Source organism: Phyllobates terribilis, unplaced genomic scaffold (assembly GCF_046119375.1).
Source record: "Phyllobates terribilis strain yellow unplaced genomic scaffold, ASM4611937v1 Scaffold_1__5_contigs__length_1240528914, whole genome shotgun sequence".
NCBI classification, from domain to species: Eukaryota; Metazoa; Chordata; class Amphibia; order Anura; family Dendrobatidae; genus Phyllobates; species Phyllobates terribilis.
The window spans coordinates 15,228,142-15,244,508 of record NW_027362761.1 but is presented as its reverse complement, the minus strand read 5'-3'; the positions used below and the strand labels follow the sequence as shown (position 1 = coordinate 15,244,508).

At 49.5% G+C, this 16,367-nt stretch overlaps 1 long non-coding RNA gene across 1 annotated transcript in view; it reads right to left on the bottom strand.

Annotated features, from left to right (window-relative positions):
- LOC141165554 (uncharacterized) overlaps nucleotides 1-16,367 on the bottom strand; it is a 77,343-nt gene that overhangs the window by 41,880 nt on the left and 19,096 nt on the right. Inside the window, exon 2 of the long non-coding RNA XR_012251173.1 lies at nucleotides 13,908-13,997. This is a non-coding gene — a long non-coding RNA (uncharacterized lncRNA). The remainder of the gene's footprint in view (nucleotides 1-13,907; nucleotides 13,998-16,367) is intronic.

The following is a 16,367-nucleotide window of genomic DNA, read 5'->3' as shown; positions in this document are numbered from 1 at the left end:
TCTGTATCTTGACTGGAAAATAATTTGGGCTTTGTAGCAGTGTGCAGCACTGATCCTATTAGGCCATCTATAATAAGCTTCACCAGATTTAAAATTAAAAATAATTTTTAGCTGCATCTAGCCCGGAAAATAATTTTGGGGCTCCGAGATGCGCAAGACACATAAGTGCCTTCTTGCTGCACTACCTGCAGCATGACCCTCATATTGTCAGAATTCGAAGTAATCATGACTACTGGGTTGCCACACTCTTAGATCCCCCAAACTTTTCGATCAACCTTTTCATTTTAATAAAGACCAAAAAAATGGTCATTTTTGAAATTATAAGCATTAGCAGGTTGTTAGAAACTGAAATCAAACAGTTTTCAACTCAAAACTTTATTCTAGGTGATGTTACATTTTCACATAGGACCCCTTGTTCGAAAGGAGCTTCTGAACTCTCTCGTCCATTGAATTTGTCAGGTTTTGGATGGTTTCTGCTTCAATTGTTTTGCATGAGGACAGAATACCCTCCCAGAGCTGTTGCTTAGATGTGAACTGCCTCCCGCCATCATAGACACTCCTTTTAATGATGCTCCAAAGGTTCTGAATGGGGTAGAGGTCAGGGGAGCATGGGGGTCACACCATAAGTTTGTCCCCTTTTATGCCCATATCAGCCAGAGATGCAGATGTTTTATGTGCAGCATGAGATGGTGCATTATCATGCAGAAAAATGATCTTGCTGTGAAATACACGGTTCTTCTTCTTGAACCATGGCAGGAAGTGCTGTTTGAGAAAATCCACATACATTATGGAGTTCATCTTTAGCGCCTTCAGGGATCCTAAAGGGGCCGACAATCTCTCTCCCCATGATTCCAGCCCAAAACATTACTCCACCTCCTCCTTGTTGGCGCTGTAGCCGTGTTTGCGTGGGGTGTCCATCAACCAGCCATCCTCCACTCCATTCATCTGGACCATCGAGCGCTGCACGGCACTCATCCGTGAACAAAACAGTTTTGAAATCAGTCTTCATGTAATGTTTGGCCCACTGGAGCCGTTTCTGCTTGTGTGAAGTGGATAGAGGAGGTCGACAGGATGGCATATGCACAGCTGCAAACCTCTGAAGGACCCTGCATCTTGTTGTTCGGGGGACGTTGGAGGCACAAGCAGCTTCAAAAACTTGTCTGCTGCTATGACAAGGCTTTTTTGCCGCTGCTCTTTCAACCTGACGTAATTGCCTGTAGGAAAGAGTCCTCAATTTGCCCTTATCAGCACGCACACGTGTGTACTGTGAATCAGCTACATACTTCTTGATTGCCAAGACACTTCATCCTGATCATCGCACAATGTTGATTGTAGTCATGCCTTGACCTAAACACTCCACAATTTGTTGCTTCTCAGCAGCCGACACATCCTTTTTCTTTCCCATTTTGGCAGAAAATGTAGGCTGCTTAATAATGTGAGAGAGCCTTCTTAAGTAGTCTTGCCTTTCATTGGACACACCTGCCAAACTAATTAGCACAGGTGTCTGCAATTGCTTACAGTGATATAAAGAGCCCTGACACACATCACCATCAATGAGTTTAACTGACAAACAAACAAATTCTTCCCTTATCACTCCTAAACACTTTTTGCATAATAATTTGGAACGCGGTGTACATGTGCTTTTCCACAAAACACCAGTGGTTCACGTAGTGAATCTTACAGTTCTAACTTGCCAACCGTGGTCTGTATGGAATTGTTCAATAAAGGGCCCAAAATTAAGATAACATAGATGGGAGAGGTCTCTATGAATAGGAATTCCTAAGTATTTGATACCCTGTGAGGGCCAGGCAAAGGGAAAGTTGGACTGGATGGAATCCTATATGGATTTAGGGAGGGAGACATCGAGGGCCTCAGACTTCGCTGCATTGATTTTAAAATTTTACCATGTAACAAAGTGATCTATTTCAGCCATAACAGCAGATGTGATTGAGTGATATATACTAGGACATCATCAGCAAATAGAGAGCACTTGTACTCGGTGCCTCCCACCTCAATCCACCTAATATTGGGGTTATGGCGAATTGATGAGAGCAGGTGCTCCGTCACTAGGATGTATAAGAGAGGGGACAGAGGACATCCCTGCCTTGTCCCATTGGTGATTGTGAAAGGTGATGAAAATGTTCTGACGCACCCCCTGGGCCTTGGGACACCCGGAGCCGGACCCTTTTTGGTGGATGCTGGTGGTTGTAGTCTTCGTGGCGGCGATCCGGTTCCGTGGCTCAGGGCGGTCAAACCAGTGGCGGAACTATTTATGTGGTTTTGATGTTTAAATGTCCGACTACGCCACCCGTGGATTGCGGTCAGAGTGAACCGCCGCTACAGGGCAGACCGCTAAGGCTGGTGTTGTGGGTGCAGCAGAGCGTAGCATAACTCCCCACGGGAGGAGTATAGCCTCAGGGCAGTGTATGCGGAGGATGGGGGTGATGGTGCAGGGCAGCAGCAGTAACGACACGGAGTCAGTGATGCAGTTCAGGGCCTTTACTCACAGTTCTTATTATCCAGACCACGTCTGCAGGTAACGGCTGCCCACGTCGTACTGTGCTCACCAGGTGAGGGGCTCAGACAACTCCCAGATAACTTTGGAGCGCTTCACAGGACCCCCTTTGTGTGTCCTTTGTCTGGCCTTTCTTACCAACACTTCTGTCCGGCTGCCTCGGGCCTCCTCTTGGTAAACTTGGCGCCAGTTTCCCTGACCCTATGTGGTGCCTTCCTAGCGGGTGGAGCAAGGGGCTGCGCCACATAAAATGTCAGAGCCTCCGGTTTCTAGCTGAGGGTCGTTTCCTGCCTCCACTAGTTCGGGGACCGGTCTCCCCCTTTGGCCTGACCCCTCCACGCAGGTGGATTCGGGCGTGCGGTGGCGACTCGCCCGTCCGCACCCCTGGGATCCCTTCATTCCTCGTTCCTGGAGCCTTCTCCGCTCCTCTTCCTTCCTTCTCCCTCTTGCAGGCCTGGGCCTCTGTTACTAGGCCCGCCTCCGGAGCAGAGCTCATGCAGAGCCCCTGCTCCCTGCCACTTCTGCTCAGACTTCTCTGCACTGAACTAAGATGGTGCCCACCTTTTATACTCCCTTCTCAATGCACCCAGGAACTGCTTCCTCCCTGCTCCTGCACTGCAGGGCTCCCCTTCCTCAGTGTTCCCTCCCCCCACTCCAGCCAGGGACAGGGACTGTCGTGCCCATCTCAGGGGCATATTGGTCGCCCTGCCCCACGGCAATGTGGTGTAATGCATGCAGGTGTCGGGTCCTGATCCACACTCCATCCTTATCTGAGAGTGAGATATCACACCTCTGGGTGAGGTGCAATACGTCTGTAGCAACCGAGCCCTCGGTGCTACAGTTCCATTTATCTTCAGCCTAGGTGACGTATTGTGATACAGGGCCGTGATTTTGGCTATAAAAGGGTCCCCTAGACCCCTACCCCAAGCTTTTTAAGAGAATCATATGGCGTGCCAGGAGACTCTATGGAATGCTTTCTCAGCATCCAACGAGAGTATCTACTTACAAATTTTTAACTGCATCTAGCCCAGGAAATACTTTGTGCCTAGTAGCAGTGTCTGCTAGTCAGCGGATTATCCCGGCTGTTAAGCAAGCTACACCACCTGTAGTTTGGACACTTAATTTTTTCAAAGGAAATGCTTCGGGACCACGGGATACTTAGTGAAGAGCATCAGGAGGCACCCCAAGGCATAGGGGCTGGGACTGGCACTAGGATGCCTTGCGGTGGACAGCCGAGCTCGATCCTTATAAAAGCTTTTTAACTGCAGCAGCTTTAGTGGACGCTACTGGAGCTGGAATTACGCGGCTGCTGGCATGAGACTTGCCCTCCAATAGATCCTTGTAAATGGATTTAAAGTGTATTCATTCAAATTAGAGGGACAATTTAAATTAAAAAGCTTAGAGCTGCCTCCACCACAGGGGGGCTCTCTCGACCCACCAGCGGACAGGCACCAGTATTGGGAGAGGGGGGCTGGCCGTCAGGGTTCACCGCGGCTCTGGCACAAACCCGGCGACACGGAGGTGGCACGGGCAGGAGCGGACTGGCCGTCTCGGCTTCTCACTTTTTGGATTTTAGAAGGGCATGACATGCCTATATCTGTGTCTCCCCCTCCTTTTACTCCTCCACCTCTTTTCTTTTCGCATGACTATATGTACTTGTCACTTTTCCATGTGTTAGTTATGTCTTCTGAGCAGTTTGTCAGCTTTTGGACACCTTTGAAGGTGTTTTCTATGTGTTTCTATGTGTTTTTGTTTGCCTGCCATTGGTTTTAACGGAGTTCGAAGGTGTTCGACGAACAGTTCGACGAACAGTTCGGCGAACACACGGGTGTTCGACGAACCGAACCGAACTCGAACACTACGGGGGTGGCTCAACACTATTGCTTACGCCAGCCGAAAACTGCGACCCACGGAAAGAAACCCGGAGAATTACAGCTCGTTGAAGCTAGAGTTCCTGGCAGTGGTGTGGGCAGTAACCGAACGTTTTAAGCATTACCTTGCCTCTTCCAGGTTCACCGTGTACACGGACAACAACCCATTGACACACCTGGACACTGCAAGACTGGGTGCCCTGAAGCAGAGATGGATGGCCCGCCTGTCCAATTTTGAGTTCACGATCAAATACCGGGCAGGACGTTCCAATACCAACGCGGACGCCCTGTCCAGGATGCCAAACCTACCGGAAGGAAGGTGAGGATCCAGAAGAATTGGAAGAGATCGAACTCCCTGCGTTTCACCGTCATGGGATTACCCAGTATTCCCACCGTGTGAGGGGCCAGCGATCTGCTACGTTCAACCCCTTACCCCACTACAACTGGGCGGAGACGCAAGACAGTGACCCCGCAGTCCGTCTGGTGAAGGAAATGCTGACCCAGGCTGACGCCCGCCTAGACCCAGACGCTCCGGAAGAGACCAAGCAACTGTGGACGGAGAAGAGCAGACTGTTCCTCTACAAGGAGAAGTTGTGCCGCAGAATGGTCAATTCCCGGACACATGAGCTGATCTGGCAGGTGGTGGTACCGAGACGGGACGCAGCTATGGTGCTGGAGGCCTACCACAATGGGGCAGGGCACTTCGGATGGAAGAAGCTGGAGTTCCTGCTGCGTGAACGGTTCTACTGGATAGGCATGAGAGGAGCCATTGAGAGGTGGTGTAGAGACTGTGGCCCGTGCAATCTAAGAAGTGTTAGAACACTTCTGTTAGGTTTTTTCTAGTTTGCTGGTCACATGACCATTTTTGCCTATTTTATCCGGCTCCGCCCTCCTGGCCTTGCTGGACTTCATTGTATTTACTACTCTTGAGCTAGCTTGGTGCTCTGTTACCGTTCTCTGTTAGTTGTGCTAGGTCTTCGGACCTCTATGTTCTTTGTTGTGTGTTTGTCTTTGACTGCTACAATTTCTGCTAGGAGGTGTCCAACTTTATCCCAGTCCCTAGTTCTTGTAGGGATCCCTCCCTTGCATCTATAGGTCTTCGTACAGACTAGCCGAGGACTTTAGCGGGTCTGATCGCAGGATCAGGTTCCCTGTTACATCGTAGGGATCCAGTTTAGTTCTATTGTAGGGACAGATCTCCTGTCTTTCCGTAGTGCTTGTAGCAGATCATAACAGTAAGTCCAGCCCAAAAAATTTCTCTAAGGAAAGACCTCCAGTTTTCATCATGGTTTCGGTTCAAGATTTGGCTCAATGCTTGCAGGGACTCTCTCTGGAGGTGGCCGAGCTCCAACAACACGTGAGTAGCTGTTCTGGAGCACATTTGGTAGAGCCAAAGGTACGTCTGCCTGATCTATTTTTTGGTGAACAACAAGATTTTTTTTCTTTTAAAAATGCTTGTTTATTGTATTTTCGTTTAAGACCCGGATCCTCTGGTGATGAATCACAGCGCATAGGGTTCATAATGTCACTTTTGCGCAAGGATCCTCAGGGATGGGCTTTTTCTCTCCAACCTAGTGATCCGTGCTTTAGATCAATGGATAGTTTTTTTTCTGCTTTGGGTTTGTTGTACGATGATCCTGATCGTGTCTCATCTGCTGAGTCTGAATTGAGACGTTTGAGGCAGGGATCAGGTAATGTGGAAAAGTATTGTTCTCACTTCCGTCGGTGGTCTGCCCAGGTGGGGTGGAACGATTCTGCTTTGAAAAGTTTGTTTCTTGCGGGGCTAGGTGAAAGGGTTAAAGATTTGCTGATTGCTTATCCCACACCTGGAAACTTGCAGGAGGCTATACAATTAGCTATACGGGTGGACAGGAGACTGCGTGCAAGGGTTAATGAGAGCAAATCCTCTGCTATGTCAGCTCCGAGTCTTGAGAGGGTCTGTGCTGACTAAGGAGAGCCGATGGAGATTGGGGCGATGACACCCCGCTCTCAGGAAAAAGACCGCAGGCTTTCTGAAGGTTTGTGCTTCTATTGCGGAAATTCTGGTCATTTTATTAAGAACTGTGTGCTTCGTATGAACAAAGAAAAAAAAATGGTCGGTTATGCACGTATAGCCTGTTTAAATACAAAGGGAGTATTCCTATCTGCTACTACCGCTGCTCAGGAAGAATTAATTGAATTTCGGGTATTTGTGGATTGCGGTTCTACTCTGAATGTGATTGATGGGGGATTCTTGGAAAAACTTACATTAAAACCTAAACCTTTGTCATCCCCTATTGCTGTGGTTTCTGTTGATGGCTCTCCCTTGAAGAGTGTTACTCACAAGGTCTGTGAGTTTCCCCTCACTATTAATGGTGTTCATCAAGAGAATTTGGATTTGGTAGTATTGAATAATTTGCCTTCTCCAGTAATATTGGGGTTGCCCTGGTTAAAATTGCATAATCCTGTACTGGATTGGTCTACCAATGAAATTAAGTCCTGGAGCCCTAAATGTTATGACAAGTGTTGTAATGGACGTATTGCTGCGGTGGAAAAAGGGGAATTACCTGTACCTATTCAGGATTTTTGGAGAGTTTTTTCTGAGGAGGAGTCACAAATTTTGCCTCCCCATAGAGACTATGATTGTACCATTGAATTTGTCCCTGGAGCGACTCTTCCTAAAAGTCGTTTATTTAATCTTACTATTCCTGAGAGAAAGGCTTTGGAGGAATACATACAGACAAGCTTGGCCGCCGGTCACATTAGGCCTTCCAAGTCTCCTGTGGCTGTTGGATTTTTTTTTGTTAAAAAAAAAGATGGCGGTTTACGTCCTTGTCTGGACTTTCGTGAGATTAATAAAATTACTATACGCAATCCTTACCCACTGCCATTGATTCCTGATTTGTTTAACCAGTTAGTGGGGGCCAAGTGGTTCTCTAAAATTGATCTCCGGGGGGCATACAATTTGTTGCGCATGAAGGAGGGTGATGAATGGAAGACTGCTTTTAACACTCCTGTGGGTCATTTTGAGAATCTGGTTATGCCTTTTGGTCTTACCAATGCTCCAGCATTTTTTCAGAATCTTATTAATGACATCCTTAGACCTTTGATCGGCAAAAATGTGGTTGTGTATTTGGATGACATTCTGATTTATTCACCGGATCTGGAGTCTCATTGGCGGAGCGTACGTGAGGTTTTACAGTTATTAATGGACAATTCGCTTTTTGCTAAGCTAGAGGAATGTGAGTTTGCTGTACAGAGAATTTGTTTTTTGGGTTACATTATCTCCAGTGAAGGTTTTGAGATGGACCCGGTTAAAGTTCAAGCTGTGCAGGAATGGCCTAGGCCTATTGGTTTGAAATCGATACAGAGGTTTTTGGGTTTCGCCAATTATTACAGAAAATTCATAAAAAAATTTTCTATTATTGTCAAACCGCTGACCGATCTCACTAGGAAAGGTGCTAATGCGGTTCAGTGGACTTCTGAGGCCATTGAAGCTTTTGTGTTTCTAAAGGAGAGGTTCACCTCTGCTCCCATCCTTATGCAGCCTGATGTGACTAAGCCGTTTTTGGTTGAGGTTGATGCTTCTTCTGTGGGGGTCGGTGCGGTGTTGTCTCAGGAAAGCAAGGATGGAGTACATCCCTGTGCTTTTTTTTCCAAAAAATTTTCTGAGACTGAACTTAATTACGATATTGGTAATCGGGAATTGCTGGCTATTAAACTCGCATTTGAACACTGGCGTCATCTCTTGGAAGGTGCTGAATTTCCCATTCAGGTTTTCACTGATCATAAAAATCTGATCTATCTTGATGCTGCCAAGTGCTTGAATGCCCGTCAGGCTAGGTGGGCACTTTTTTTCTCACGGTTTAATTTTTCCGTTACTTACATCCCGGGTACCAAGAATGTTAAAGCGGATGCTTTGTCTCGCAGCTTTTCTCCCATGGTCAGTGCTGAGGAGGAGGAGGAGAGCATTTTACAAGAAGGTGTTGTGATTGCTGCTTTGGACTCCGTTTTGGAGGATGAGATGCTTAAAGCTCAGGAGGATGCCCCATCTGACACTCCCCATGGGAGGTTGTTTGTGCCTAGGACCTTTAGGAGAGATTTGTTTGTTGAGTGTCATGAGTCTCGGTTGGCAGGTCATCCAGGAATTTCTGAGACCAAAAGACTTGTGGGTCGCAGTTTTTGGTGGCCTGGATGGCAGAAGGAAGTCATTAAGTGGGTGCGTCAATGTACTGTGTGTGCTAGATCTAAGTCTTCGCATGCTCCTGCTGCGGGGTTGCTTTGCCGTCTGGAGGCTCCTAGTGCACCTTGGACACATCTGGCTATGAACTTTATTACTGACCTTCCCCCCTCTGAAGGTTTCACGGTCATCTGGGTGGTCGTGGACCGTTTTAGCAAGATGTGTCACTTGGTTCCCTTCATCAAACTGCCTTGCGCTAAGACACTCGCTAAGGCCTTTGTCAAGGAAATTGTCAGACTACATGGCGTTCCTACTGACATTGTTTCTGATAGGGGACCTCAGTTCGTGGCTCGTTTTTGGCTTGCCTTTTCTGACAGGTTGGGAGTTCATTTGTCATTTTCATCCGGATATCATCCTGAGTCTAATGGCCAGACAGAAAGAAAGAACCAGGATGTTGAGCAGTTCTTGCGTTGCTTTGTGGCAGACAATCAAGAGGGGTGGTCTGAGTTTCTGCCACTTGCTGAATTTGCTCTTAACAACCATACATCCTCTTCTGCTGGGTGTTCGCCTTTTTTTTGTTGTACTGGGAGACATCCGTCTTTTGGGTCATTCTCCAAATTGGTATCGGCTGTGCAGGAGGAGGAGAGTTTTTCCGGTGATTTGGAGAGAGTTTGGACGGATGTGCGTGATAATCTTCAGGAGGCTAACAAAAAATCTAAGAGGTACTTTGATAGGAAACGGCAAGAAGTTTCGTTTGCTATTGGTGACATGGTTTGGTTGTCCTCTAAGAATCTGCGATTGAGGATTCCTTCGAAAAAATTGAGTCCCAAGTTTGTAGGGCCCTTTAAGGTGCTTCAGATAGTTAACCAATCTGCTGTTAGGTTGGAGGTTCCTACCTCCTGGAAGATTAATCCGGTGTTTCATGTTTCTCTGTTGAAAAAAGCTGATGTGTCGGTTGGTGACGCCTCTGCCACTGTTCCTCCGGTGGTGGAGGACGGGGAATATGAAATTTCCCGCATCCTAAATTCTAGACGGTATAGAGGGAGTTTGCAGTATCTCGTTGCTTGGAAGGGTTTCGGACCCGAGGATAACTCATGGGTGAGGGCGGATGATGTTTCTGCTTCCAGACTTGTCAGAGCGTTTCACAGGAGGTTTCCTGATAAGCCCGGGCCTAGGGGATCCGGAGGATCCTCTTAGAAGAGGGGGTACTGTTAGAACACTTCTGTTTTTTCTAGTTTGCTGGTCACATGACCATTTTTGCCTATTTTATCCGGCTCCGCCCTCCTGGCCTTGCTGGACTTCATTGTATTTACTACTCTTGAGCTAGCTTGGTGCTCTGTTACCGTTCTCTGTTAGTTGTGCTAGGTCTTCGGACCTCTATGTTCTTTGTTGTGTGTTTGTCTTTGACTGCTACAATTTCTGCTAGGAGGTGTCCAACTTTATCCCAGTCCCTAGTTCTTGTAGGGATCCCTCCCTTGCATCTATAGGTCTTCGTACAGACTAGCCGAGGACTTTAGCGGGTCTGATCGCAGGATCAGGTTCCCCGTTACATCGTAGGGATCCAGTTTAGTTCTATTGTAGGGACAGATCTCCTGTCTTTCCTTAGTGCTTGTAGCAGATCATAACAAGAAGAAGGGACCGTGCCAGCCAGAGGACTCCCCTGCAGCCCATCATCACCAGGCAGCCGCTGGAACTGGTCGCTCTGGACCATGTTAAACTGGCTCCAAGCAGAAGCGAGTATGTCTACGCCCTAACCATCGTGGATCACTACTCCCGATTCTTAGTGGTGGTCCCCGTCAAAGACTTAACAGCACAAACAGCAGCTAGAGCCTTCCAGCTGCACTTCTGCCGCCCACACGGGTACCCGGACCAAGTGCTGACGGACCAAGGACCAGCCTTCGAAGCGGAGGTCTTCCAGGAGTTCTGCAACCTGTATGGCTGCAAGAAGATAAGAACAACGCCCTATCACCCCCAAACCAATGGACTCTGCGAGAAGATGAACCAGGTGGTGATAGATCTGCTAAAAACATTGCCCCTGGAAGAATGCAGTCTGTGGCCTGAGAAACTGCCCGATCTGATGGACCTGTATAACCACATCCCGGTAGGTTCCACCAACTGTACCCCGGCTTACCTAATGCGAGCAAGACCTGGTAAGCTGCCTGTTGACCTGGATATGGGAGTCCTGATACCCGAGGACACCACACCAGAGACAGACTGGGATACAGAACGGCAGCAGCAGTACCGGAAAGTACAAGAGAGCGTCGAGCGAAGTCTCTGTCAATCAAGAGAAAGGCAGGAGAGGACTTATAACCAACATGCTCCCGCTGTTCCCCTGGTACCTGGAGAGCAGGTCTTGAAAAGAAAAAGGCGGCTCCTTAAGTTGGACGACCAGTGGGAAAAGGACCCGTACACCGTACTGCCCTCAAGCCACAATAATCCAAAGGTGTACGTCATCAGCAAGGATGGAGGAGAGACCACAGCCACTGTGTCTAGAGACCACCTGAAAAAGTGCCCCTAGAAGTTGCAAAGCACGGATGAAGATCAGGAAGACCCTCAACCCGTAGGGGAAAAGGAGGAAATGATCACCACCGTACTCGGAGACTTTCCCCGGTCCTGGACACAAGTAAACAACGCTATCGTGGTGCCCGTCCTCACCTTTCTCCAGCCAGCCCCTCAAGTGCCTACAGAAGACCAGGTAGAGCTGGAAGTGCAGCCGGCCCAGGAGGCAGAAGAATCCATACCAGCAGCCCAGGAGAATCAACCCTCTGCTAGTAGTGAGCCTGCCGTGCCCCTAGTGAGCCAAAGAGTGCGCAGACAGCTGCCCAGCTTACCCATAACACCTCCTACACCCTGTAGTGCAGGACCAGTTAGTGAGCTCCGTAGGTCCACTAGAGTCACTAGAGGTCAGATGCCCGCTCGCTGGAGAATATAACTAATGCACTGTGAATTTATCTGTTTAACTGTTTATGGTTTATGTTTGTTGCCTGTTATTAATTATGTTTCTCAGTTACCCTGCAGATTTATTTGGACTAACAGGTTATGGACACTGGATAACCGGAACAATGCTTGTAGATAGTTGCACCTTGGTGCCTCTTGCGAAGACGGCGGCGGAAGAGAAAACCTGTCTGGCGTGGCCTACTTGCGGCCCAAAGTAGCTAGCTCCAGCCTTGCAGCCACGCCCAAGGCCAACGCAAGGGGTTTGCTTTGGACAGGTCCCCTACTTCGCTTAAAACTTCACCTTGGGTGATATGGACACCCGGTTGGGGACACGCCGTGACCTTTAAAGAACTAAAGCTTCTTGTAAATATGTTATTGTATTATTGTTATACCCTGTATTTATGTTTCTTTAAAAAAAATGTGTTTAGTCCCGGAGTACTAAAATTTACTAGGGGGGAATGTGGCACCCCAGGGGTCTGGTTACCACAGTAATAGAGATATTATGTCTGAGAGCAAGTGGGAGGTTTCTCTGGTCAGGAGCCCTAAGCATGCAACACTGCCCGCCCAGACCTGGGAGGGGAAGAATTTGCCCTTATAAACTGGGTCTGGGGCGGGATTAGGACAGTTCAGTTCCAAACACAGGGAAAGTTACAACAGGAGCTCTGTAGGAGCAGGAGCGAGTGCCAGAGGCTGGAAGCTAGAAAGCTCGCCTTGGCTGAAGACACTAACCCGGACACGGAGTCCGAGGCTGTGGGGACATCCAGGTCCAGCAGCAGAATCCAACCGGCAGGGGATTCCATGTCCTCTGGCCTTAGAAACCCGAAGGCACGGTCACAAGCAAGGGACCAGTACCGCCATCGTGAAGCGAAGGCTGACGGAAGGCCCCAAGTCACCGGCCATACGGGTGAGCACCACACGGTATACTCAGGGACGTGGACTACTTCTACCCGCATAGAGCAAGGTAGCCAGGAAAGAGTGCAGATAGTCGGGGAGGCCTACAACTCCACCTGGCCAGGGGAGATCCTGCTTGCTCACAGACTGACCAGGCCCCTACTGCTAACCAGTACTCCCGGGAGGGTCTGCTTTATACCATCAGTAAAGACCCTGAACTGCACCACACGTCTCTGTGATTCCTTGCCGCACCAGCACCATTACTACTGGGACGCTCACACCATCACTCCCATCATCCACATTAGCTGCCCTGAGGCAATACTTCTCCCGTGGGGAGTTATCCCATACTCAGCTGCGCAAACAACAACAGCCTCAGCGGTCGGCAACGCAGCGGCGGTCCCCACTGACCGCAATCCACGGGTGGCGTAGTCGGACATTGTTATTACTTAAGACCGCCACTGGTTTGACCGCCCTGGGCACGGACCGGGTCACCGCCACGGAGAACTACAACCCCCAGCGATCCGGCTCCGGGTATCCCCCTGCACAGCACAGACCCAGGGGGCGCGTCACATCTCTCATCCCCCCATGTGCATCTCTCATCCCCCCCATGTGCATCTCTCATCCCCCCATGTGCATCTCTCATCCCCCCATGTGCATCTCTCATCCCCCCCATGTGCATCTCTCACCCCCCCCATGTGCATCTCTCATCCCCCTGTGCATCTCTCATCCCCCTGTGCATCTCTCATCCCCCCCGTGCATCTCTGATTCCCCCCACTCCTAGTTAATTAATTGTATTTAAAAAAAATAAAACTTGTTATACTTACCCCCACCCATGCGATCCCTGCAGAATCCTGGCGCTCGTCCACGTCGCTGCCACCAGGTTCTCCTGACGTTCGGCCATGTGACGGCGCCACATACATAGCCAGCAGCTTTTGTTTTGGCCAAAAGATTTTTAAAGCCGCCACCACGATAAGGTAGACTCTTCTGGCCGGGCCCTACTCTAACCTATTAAAATTTTCTTAAAATATCCAATACTCTTTTTAGATATATTTTTACTTAGTTTTCTTTAAGGAAATGTGTCATATACATTTTTTTTTAAAATGACCAATAATACCACATACAGAGAATACCGCCACACCATGACCAGACCACATATTACCACAACATAGCGACCGAATAATACCACACAGAAGGGAGAAAAACTGCCACACCATGACCAGACCACATATTACCACCACATTACTAATATTACCATCACATTACTAATATTACCATAAGTGTCATTATACACGGGAGCTCTATACATGGTATGTATAATGTAAGTGTCCAGGTAATCTAGTGATCACCAGTGACATTATACACAGGAGCTCTGTATATAGTGTCAGTGTACAGGTAATACAGTGATCACCAGTGACATTATACACAGGAGCTCTGTATATAGTGTACAGGTAATACAGTGATCACCAGTGACATTATACACAGGAGCCCGGTACATAGTATATAGTGTAAGTGTACATGTAATACACTGACTCACTGGTGACGTCTCTAGGTGAAGTCCTTCAGCTACGCTTTTCTCCTTCATCTAGCACAGACCGCCATCAGGTCTTCCAGCCAGGACTCGTCTCTGCATAAAATAACACAGTTATCTAGAGCACATTCCCCAACTTCTACATTACACAGCTGAATACAGACATGCATCTGACGCGCCCCCTGGGCCAGTGCTGTAGTGCGGCGCACGTGTGCGCGGGGGAATACCCGGAGCCGGATCCGATGGGGGTAGTAGTCTCCGAGTGGCGGGGACCCGGTCCGTGCCCAGGGTGGTCAAACTAAGTGTGTGGCAGTCTTTGTAGATGTTGTTTAAGTGTCGACTATGCCACCCGTTGATTTGCGGTCGCAAGGCCGCCGCTGCAGAACAGTCCGCTGAGGCCGGTGGTATGTGTGCAGCAATGGTGGTATAACCCCCAACGGGAGAGGTATGGCCTCAGGGCAGCTGGTGCGGGTGAAGGGAGTGATAGAAAGGGCGTCCCGGTACCTTTAGTGCTGGTAGTGCGATGGAACACAGAGACTGATTGCAGTTTTCAATGCTTTATTCACAGATGTTATCAGTGTCAGTCCTGCAGGTGATGACGACCCGAGCCGTGCTGCGTCCACCAGGTACGGGGCTCGACCAACCCCCAGGCAGTTCCAGAGTGTGACCTTGAACTCCTTTCTCCGTTCCTTTCTCTGGCCGTCCCCACTAGGGACCCACCCATGTCCAGCTTCCTCGGGCCTTCTGGTGGCGAAACCTATCTCCGGTTTCCCTGACCCTATGTGGCGTGCCTTCGTGGTGAGTGTAGTGAGTGGTCGCGCCAAGACGTGGCCACGACCTCCGGTTCCTGGCTGAGGATAAGTGGCCTCCACCAGTTCGGGATCCGGTACCCTGATCTGCCAACCCTTCACCCGCTGACTCCTAGCGTGTTCGGGTTCCCTCTTCCTTCATGTCTCTGGGCCTTTCTCCAGGTTCCATTCCTTCCTTGTTCCTTGTTCCTTTCCTCTTGTCTTTCTCTCTCTTGCTCCCTTCAGGAGCAGCACCCAGACAGGGCTGCTGCTCCCTGTCACTTCTCTTCTCCTCTTCTTCTGTCTGACTGAACTCCTAAGATGGTGCCCACCTTTTATACTCCCTCTGACACCCGAGCCCAGGTGACTAGCCACCAATGGGCTCCTTCCTATGCCCAGAGTCCCTCCCCTCTCTGCTCCTGCACCACTGGGATATTCCTCCCCCCCTCCCACTCCAGCCAGGGACAGACGCTGTCGTACCTGCACATCTATCTGGTGGGAGTACCGTTGATCTGTCCCCCGGAAATGGGATGTATGTGGTGCATGCAGCTAACTGAGTTCTAGTCCACACTCCATCCTTACCCGGGAGTGGAATACCACACCTCTGGTTCGAGGTGCAATACCCCTGTAGCAGCCGAGCCCTCGGGGTGCTACATTCCCCCCTGGTAAACCACAGCACGTCCTCGGGCTGAAATAGAGTAAAAACAATTTTTAAAGTGTACGTACACATAAAACACATCAACTTTCATCCATCCCTTTATGGGAGGTTTTCTCAACAGCTGGCTAATGCCACCGGAACTCTTTTACAAAAACACTATGTAAAACTTTGGCATCATATCAAATTTCACATTAAGGCATTCTCAAATAAAACATTCTTGAATTCTCGGGTTCTTGGGATCTTGGGATCTGGCCGCTCTCAGTCTTCGGCCAGGTAGAGGGAAGGGATGACCGCTCTCAGTCCCAGGTCAGGTTAGGGATTAGGGCAAAAATAGGCAACAGTTCTCTTTCTGTCCCAACGGGGACCACACTCTTAGTGGAAACAGTCCCACAACAGTCCTTATACCCGGTCGGGTAACTATTTACATCTCCTTTTTTACCGTTTACGATTAACGGTGTGCTCCACACGCTCCTTTCTCTTCCTCAGGTTCAGACCCGTCCGGGCCCTCTTTCTCCTCCTCCTCCTGGTACGATTGCTCCTCTTCTTCCTTGACCCGGTGGACATGAAGGGCGTACCACCCCTTCACTCCCTTATGCCTGGTATAGGTGACGGTATCTCCAGGCACCAGGTCCCGTCCACTGTGCCCCTCCGGTAGGTGGGACTCTACGTCGCTCCTGTTTACAAACACCTGGCTTATGGTCTTCGGGTCTTGGATGATGCCCCAGCCACATGCCATGTGAAACTTAACAACAGTCCCGGTGACTCGGGGACCGTGAGCTGTACGGGGGGGATCCTGGCGGGTCCTTGTCTTCTGCTCCACGTTTTTAATGTGGAGCCACTCCTCCTTCACTTTCCTCTCTCTCCGCTCCCGCTCAAACGTTGCCAGTTGTTGGCGGCAGGTCTCATAGCGCCGGGCGGCGCCCGCCCGGGTCTCCTGAGTGAACCCCATCAGGTCTTCTCCAGTGGGGTCCCCCTCGAATTGGGCGTCCTCCAGCGGGGTGAAGAGAGGTCCACGGGCTC